Source organism: Triticum aestivum, chromosome 1D, assembly GCF_018294505.1.
Source record: "Triticum aestivum cultivar Chinese Spring chromosome 1D, IWGSC CS RefSeq v2.1, whole genome shotgun sequence".
Taxonomy (NCBI): Eukaryota; Viridiplantae; Streptophyta; class Magnoliopsida; order Poales; family Poaceae; genus Triticum; species Triticum aestivum.
This window is the reverse complement of record NC_057796.1, coordinates 484,857,297-484,864,090: the sequence shown is the minus strand read 5'-3', so window position 1 is coordinate 484,864,090 and position 6,794 is coordinate 484,857,297.

Sequence of the window (6,794 nt, the reverse complement as noted above, 5' to 3'; positions counted from 1 at the left end):
GCTCCTCGTGGACCCCCTGACTTGAAACCGATGCCAAAAATTCTTATAAATACAGAAACCCCCTAAAAGTAACCTAGATCGAGAGTTCCGCCGCCGCAAGCCACTGTAGCCACCAAAAACCAATCGGGACCCTGTTACGCCACCCTGCCAGAGGGGGAAATCATCACCGGTGGCCATCTTCATCATCCCGGCGCTCTCCATGACGAGGAGGGAGTAGTTCACCCTCGGGGCTGAGGGTATGTACCAGTAGTTATGTGTTTGATCTCTCTCTCTCTCTCTCGTGTTCTTGATTTGGCACGATCTTGATGTACCCCGAGCTTTGCTATTATAGTTGGATCTTATGATGTTTCTCCCCCTCCACCTTCTTGTAATGGATTGAGTTTTCCCTTTGAAGTTATCGGATTGAGTCTTTAAGGATTTGAGAACACTTGATGTATGTATTGCATGTGAAAATGGGATATTCACGTGATCTACTTGATGTATGTTTTGGTTATCAACTTGCCGGTTCTGTGACCTTGTGAACTTATGCATAGGGGTTGGCACACGTTTTCGTCTTGACTCTCCGGTAGAAACTTTGGGGCACTCTTTGAAGTTCTTTGTGTTGGTTTGAATAGATGAAACTGAGATTGTGTGATGCATATCGTATAATCAAACCCATGGATACTTGTGGTGACATTGGAGTATCTAGGTGACATTAGGGTTTTGGTTGATGTGTATCTTAAGGTGTTATTTTAGTACGAACTCTAGGGCTGTTTGTGACACTTATAGGAATAGCCTAATAGATCGATCAGAAAGAATAACTTTGAGGTGGTTTCGTACCCTACAATAATCTCTACGTTTGTTCTCCGCTATTAGTGACTTTGGAGTGACTCTTTGTTGCACGTTGAGGGATTGTTATATGATCTAATTATGTTTCATTGTTGAGAGAACTTGCACTAGTGAAAGTATGAACCCTAGGCCTTGTTTTGAAGCATTGCAATACCGTTTTCGCTCACTTTTGTTACTAGTTACCTTGCTGTTTTTATATTTTATATTTTCAGATTACAAAAACCTAAATCTACCATCCATATTGCACTTGTATCACCATCTCTTCGTCGAACTAGTGCACCTATACAATTTACCATTGCATTGGGTGTGTTGGGGACACAAGAGACTCTTTGTTATATGGTTGCAGGGTTGTTTGAGAGAGACCATCTTCATCCTACGCCTCCCACGGATTGATAAACCTTAGGTCATCCACTTGAGGCAAATTTGCTACTGTCCTACAAAACTCTGCGCTTGGAAGCCCAACACGAGTCTACAAGAAGAAGGTTGCGTAGTAGACATCACTTTTCCGTTGCCACTATTACGATTGCTACAAAACTGCTACTGACACTTTTGCCATCGTTACCGTTACTTCCATATTACTTTGCTACTAAATACTTTGCTACAGATATAAGTCTTTCAGGTGTGGTTGAATTGACAACTCAGCTGCTAATACTTGAGAATATTCTTTGGCTCCCCCTGTGTCCAAACGGTAAATTTGGGTTGAATACTCTATCCTCGAAAACTATTGCGATCCCCTATACTTGTGGGTTATCAGGCTTTTGAAGCTCACTAGCGGTAGTACCGCCCTGAGCAGCAGTAGTACCGCTTGCGCGGTACTGCCCGCGGTCTAGTGCCGTAGACACTACCGCTTGTTTTTGGGGTTCTAGACTCGCTTTCGCTTCGACGGCAGTAGGGCGGTAGTTGGGCACGGTAGTACCACACCTGCCCAACGGTACTAGCGCTTGCCGCGGTACTTCCGCGTCTGACTACCGTCACTCTTTCGCTTATGTTTTAGCCTCTGGATATGTTTTTCCTCTGCGCAGAAGTAGAGCGGCAGCAGTGGGCGGTAGTATTGCTCGGTGCAGTAGTACCATGCTGCTCTACTCTACTACCTCGGTTTCACCTGTACTCATAACAGCTAGCGGTAATACCACTGGTGGGAGCGGTAGTACCGCTCCGGCGGCACTACCGCCTTCTTGAGTTTCTCAGTTGCACGTTGTGGCTAAAACTACCGTGCCAGCGGAAGTAACCTCGCCCGGGCAGTACTACCACTTGTGTGCGGACTGAGGGCATAACGGTTGGATTTGGGGGTACCAATAAAAGGGGGTCTTCTTCCCCATTGAACTTAATCCGTTCTTCGAGCTTGCTATCTCTCAATCCCTCCACTGATTTTACTAGCTCTTGAGGGAAGAGAGGATCTACATTTCCACCAACCACTTTCTCCTCTATGTGAGGGGTACCCCTTGGATCTAGATCTTGAAGTTCTTTGTGTTCTCCTTCTTCGTTCTTCCTCTCATTTTCCTCCATAGCATTAGTTGTTGTGGTGGGATTTGGGAGAGAAGGACTTGGGCACTCTGTGTGCCCTTGCCATTGCATTTGGTGCATCGATCTGAGTTCTTCGTGAAAGTGAAAGTTGAGAAGCTTATTATTCTTGGGTGTTTGGGCACCCTAGAGATTGTTCCTCTTGGGTGATTTAGCGCCCTAGACGGCTGGTGCGTTCGGAGCTCAATCATTGTGGTGTAAAGCTCCGGGAAAGTGTCGAGGTATCCAATTAGGTTGTGGAGATCGCCATGAGCAATTTGTACAGGTTCCAGTGACCGCCCCCAAGGGTTGCCAAAGTGTACGGATTCAGTGACCGCCCCAAGGTTGCCATTTGTACGAGTTCGGTGACCGCCTGATACGTCTCCGTCATATCTATAATTTTTGATTGTTCCATGCCAATATTATACAACTTTCATATAATTTTTGGCAACTTTTTATACTATTTTTGGGACTAACATATTGATCCAGTGCCCAGTGCCAGTTCATGTTTGTTGCATGTTTTATGTTTCGCAGAAACCCCATATCAAACGGAATCCAAACGGGACAAAAACGGACGGAGAATATTTTTGGAATATTTGGAGAATATGGGAAGAAGAATCAACGCGAGAAGGTGCCCGAGGGGGGCACGAGGCAGGGGGCGCGCCTGCCCCCCTCGTGGGCCCCCCGTAAGGCGGTTGCTGCTCTACTTTGGCCGCAAGAAAGCTATTTTTTGGAGAAAATCTGGGCGAAAGTTTCAATCCAATCGGAGTTACGGATCTCCATATATATACGAAACGGTGAAAGGGCAGAAGACCAGAACGCAGAAACAGAGAGAGACAGAGTGACAGATCCAATCTCGGAGGGGCTCTCGCGCCTCCCATGCCATGGAGGCCAAGGACCAGAGGGGCACCATGTTCTTCATATAGAGAGTCTCTTGAGTTATCACTTTCATATACTAGTGGGAATTTTCATTATAGAACTTGGCTTGTATATTCCAACGATGGGCTTCCTCAAATGCCCTAGGTCTTCATGAGCAAGCAAGTTGGATGCACACCCACTTAGTTTCAGTTTGAGCTTTCATATACTTATAGCTCTAGTGCATCTGTTGCATGGCAATCCCTACTCCTCACATTGACATCAATTGATGGGCATCTCCATAGCCCGTTGATTAGCCGCGTCGATGTGAGACTTTCTCCTTTTTTGTCTTCTCCACATAACCCCCATCATCATATTCTATTCCACCTATAGTGTTATATCCATGGCTTGCATTCATGTATTGCGTGAGGGTTGAAAAACCTGAAGCGCGTTAAAAACTATGAACCAATTGCTCGGCTTGTCATCGGGGTTGTGCATGATGTGAGTATTTTGTGTGGTCAAGATGGAGCATAGCAAGACTATATGATTTTGTAGGGATAACTTTCTTTGGCCATGTTATTTTGAAAAGACATGATTGCTTTATTAGTATGCTTGAAGTATTATTGTCTTAATGTCAAATGATAGACTATTGCTTTGAATCACTCGTGTCTTAATATTCATGCCATGATTAGATATATAATCAAGATTATCCTAGGTAGCATTCCACATAAAAAATTATCTTTTTTATCATTTACCTACTCGAGGACGAGCAGGAATTAAGCTTGGGGATGCTGATACGTCTCCGTCGTATCTATAATATTTTATTGTTCCATGCCAATATTATACAACTTTCATATACTTTTTGGCAACTTTTTATACTATTTTTGGGACCAAAATATAGATCTAGTGCCTAGTGCCAGTTCCTGTTTGTTGCATGTTTTATGTTTCGTAGAAACCCCATATCAAACGGACTCCAAACGGGACAAAAACGGACAGAGAATATTTTTGGAATATTTGGAGAATATGGGAAGAAGAATCAATGCGAGACGGTGCCCGAGGGGGGCACGAGGCAGGGGGGCGCGCCTGCCCCCCTCGTGGGCCCCCCGTAAGGCGGTTGCTGCTCTACTTTGGCCGCAAGAAAGCTATTTTTTGGAGAAAATCTGGGCGAAAGTTTCAATCCAATCGGAGTTACGGATCTCCATATATATACGAAACGGTGAAAGGGCAGAAGACCAGAACGCAGAAACAGAGAGAGACAGAGTGACAGATCCAATCTCGGAGGGGCTCTCGCCCCTCCCATGCCATGGAGGCCAAGGACCAGAGGGGCACCATGTTCTTCATATAGAGAGTCTCTTGAGTTATCACTTTCATATACTAGTGGGAATTTTCATTATAGAACTTGGCTTGTATATTCCAACGATGGGCTTCCTCAAATGCCCTAGGTCTTCATGAGCAAGCAAGTTGGATGCACACCCACTTAGTTTCAGTTTGAGCTTTCATATACTTATAGCTCTAGTGCATCTGTTTCATGGCAATCCCTACTCCTCACATTGACATCAATTGATGGGCATCTCCATAGCCCGTTGATTAGCCGCGTCGATGTGAGACTTTCTCCTTTTTTGTCTTCTCCACATAACCCCCATCATCATATTCTATTCCACCTATAGTGTTATATCCATGGCTTGCATTCATGTATTGCGTGAGGGTTGAAAAACCTGAAGCGCGTTAAAAACTATGAACCAATTGCTCGGCTTGTCATCGGGGTTGTGCATGATGTGAGTATTTTGTGTGGTCAAGATGGAGCATAGCAAGACTATATGATTTTGTAGGGATAACTTTCTTTGGCCATGTTATTTTGAAAAGACATGATTGCTTTATTAGTATGCTTGAAGTATTATTGTCTTAATGTCAAATGATAGACTATTGCTTTGAATCACTCGTGTCTTAATATTCATGCCATGATTAGATATATAATCAAGATTATCCTAGGTAGCATTCCACATAAAAAATTATCTTTTTTATCATTTACCTACTCGAGGACGAGCAGGAATTAAGCTTGGGGATGCTGATACGTCTCCGTCGTATCTATAATATTTTATTGTTCCATGCCAATATTATACAACTTTCATATACTTTTTGGCAACTTTTTATACTATTTTTGGGACCAAAATATAGATCTAGTGCCTAGTGCCAGTTCCTGTTTGTTGCATGTTTTATGTTTCGTAGAAACCCCATATCAAACGGACTCCAAACGGGACAAAAACGGACAGAGAATATTTTTGGAATATTTGGAGAATATGGGAAGAAGAATCAATGCGAGACGGTGCCCGAGGGGGGCACGAGGCAGGGGGGCGCGCCTGCCCCCCTCGTGGGCCCCCCGTAAGGCGGTTGCTTCTCTACTTTGGCCGCAAGAAAGCTAGTTTTCGGAGAAAAATCTGGGCGAAAGTTTCAATCCAATCGGAGTTACGGATCTCCATATATATACGAAACGGTGAAAGGGCAGAAGACCAGAACGCAGAAACAAAGAGAGACAGATCCAATCTCGGAGGGGCTCTCGCCCCTCCCATGCCATGGAGGCCAAGGACCAGAGGGGAAACCCTTCTCCCATCTAGGGAGGAGGTCAAGGAAGAAGAAGAAGAAGGGGCCCCCTCTCCCCTTCTCTTCCGGTGGCGCCGGAACGCTGCCGTGGCCATCATCATCACCGCAATATTCACCAACAACTTCACCGCCATCATCACCAACTCTTCCCCCCTCTATGCAGCGGTGTAACCTCTCTCTTACCCGCTGTAATCTCTACTTAAACATGGTGCTCAACGCTATATATTATTTTCCAATGATGTATGGCTATCCTATGATGTTTGAGTAGATCCGTTTTGTCCTATGGGTTATTTGATGATCAAGATTGGTTTGAGTTGCATGTTTTATTATTGGTGCTGTCCTATGGTGCTCTCCGTGTCGCGCAAGCGTGAGGGATTCCCGCTGTAGGGTTTGCAATATGTTCATGATTTGCTTATGGTGGGTGGTGTGAGTGACAGAAGCATATACCCGAGTAAGTAGGTTGTTTGCGTATGGGAGTAAAGAGGACTTGATACTTTAATGCTATGGTTGGGTTTTACCTTAATGATCTTTAGTAGTTGCGGATGCTTGCTAGAGTTCCAATCATAAGTGCATATGATCCAAGTAGAGAAAGTATGTTAGCTTATGCCTCTCCCTCAAATAAAATTGCAATAATGATTACCGGTCTAGTTATTGATTGCCTAGGGACAAATAACTTTCTCGTGACAAAAAGCTCTCTACTAAAACTAATTTAGTTGTGTCTTTATCTAAACAGCCCCTAGCTTTTATTTACGCGCTCTTTATTTTCTTGCAAACCTATCCAAAAACACCTACAAAGTACTTCTAGTTTCATACTTGTTCTAGGTAAAGCGAACGTCAAGCGTGCGTAGAGTTGTATCGGTGGTCGATAGAACTTGAGGGAATATTTGTTCGACACTCTTACTTATCGAAAGAGGCTAGAATTGATCCCCTATACTTGTGGGTTATCAAGACCTTTTTCTGGCGCCGTTGCCGGGGAGCCATAGCGTGGGGTGAATATTCTCGTGTGTGCTTGT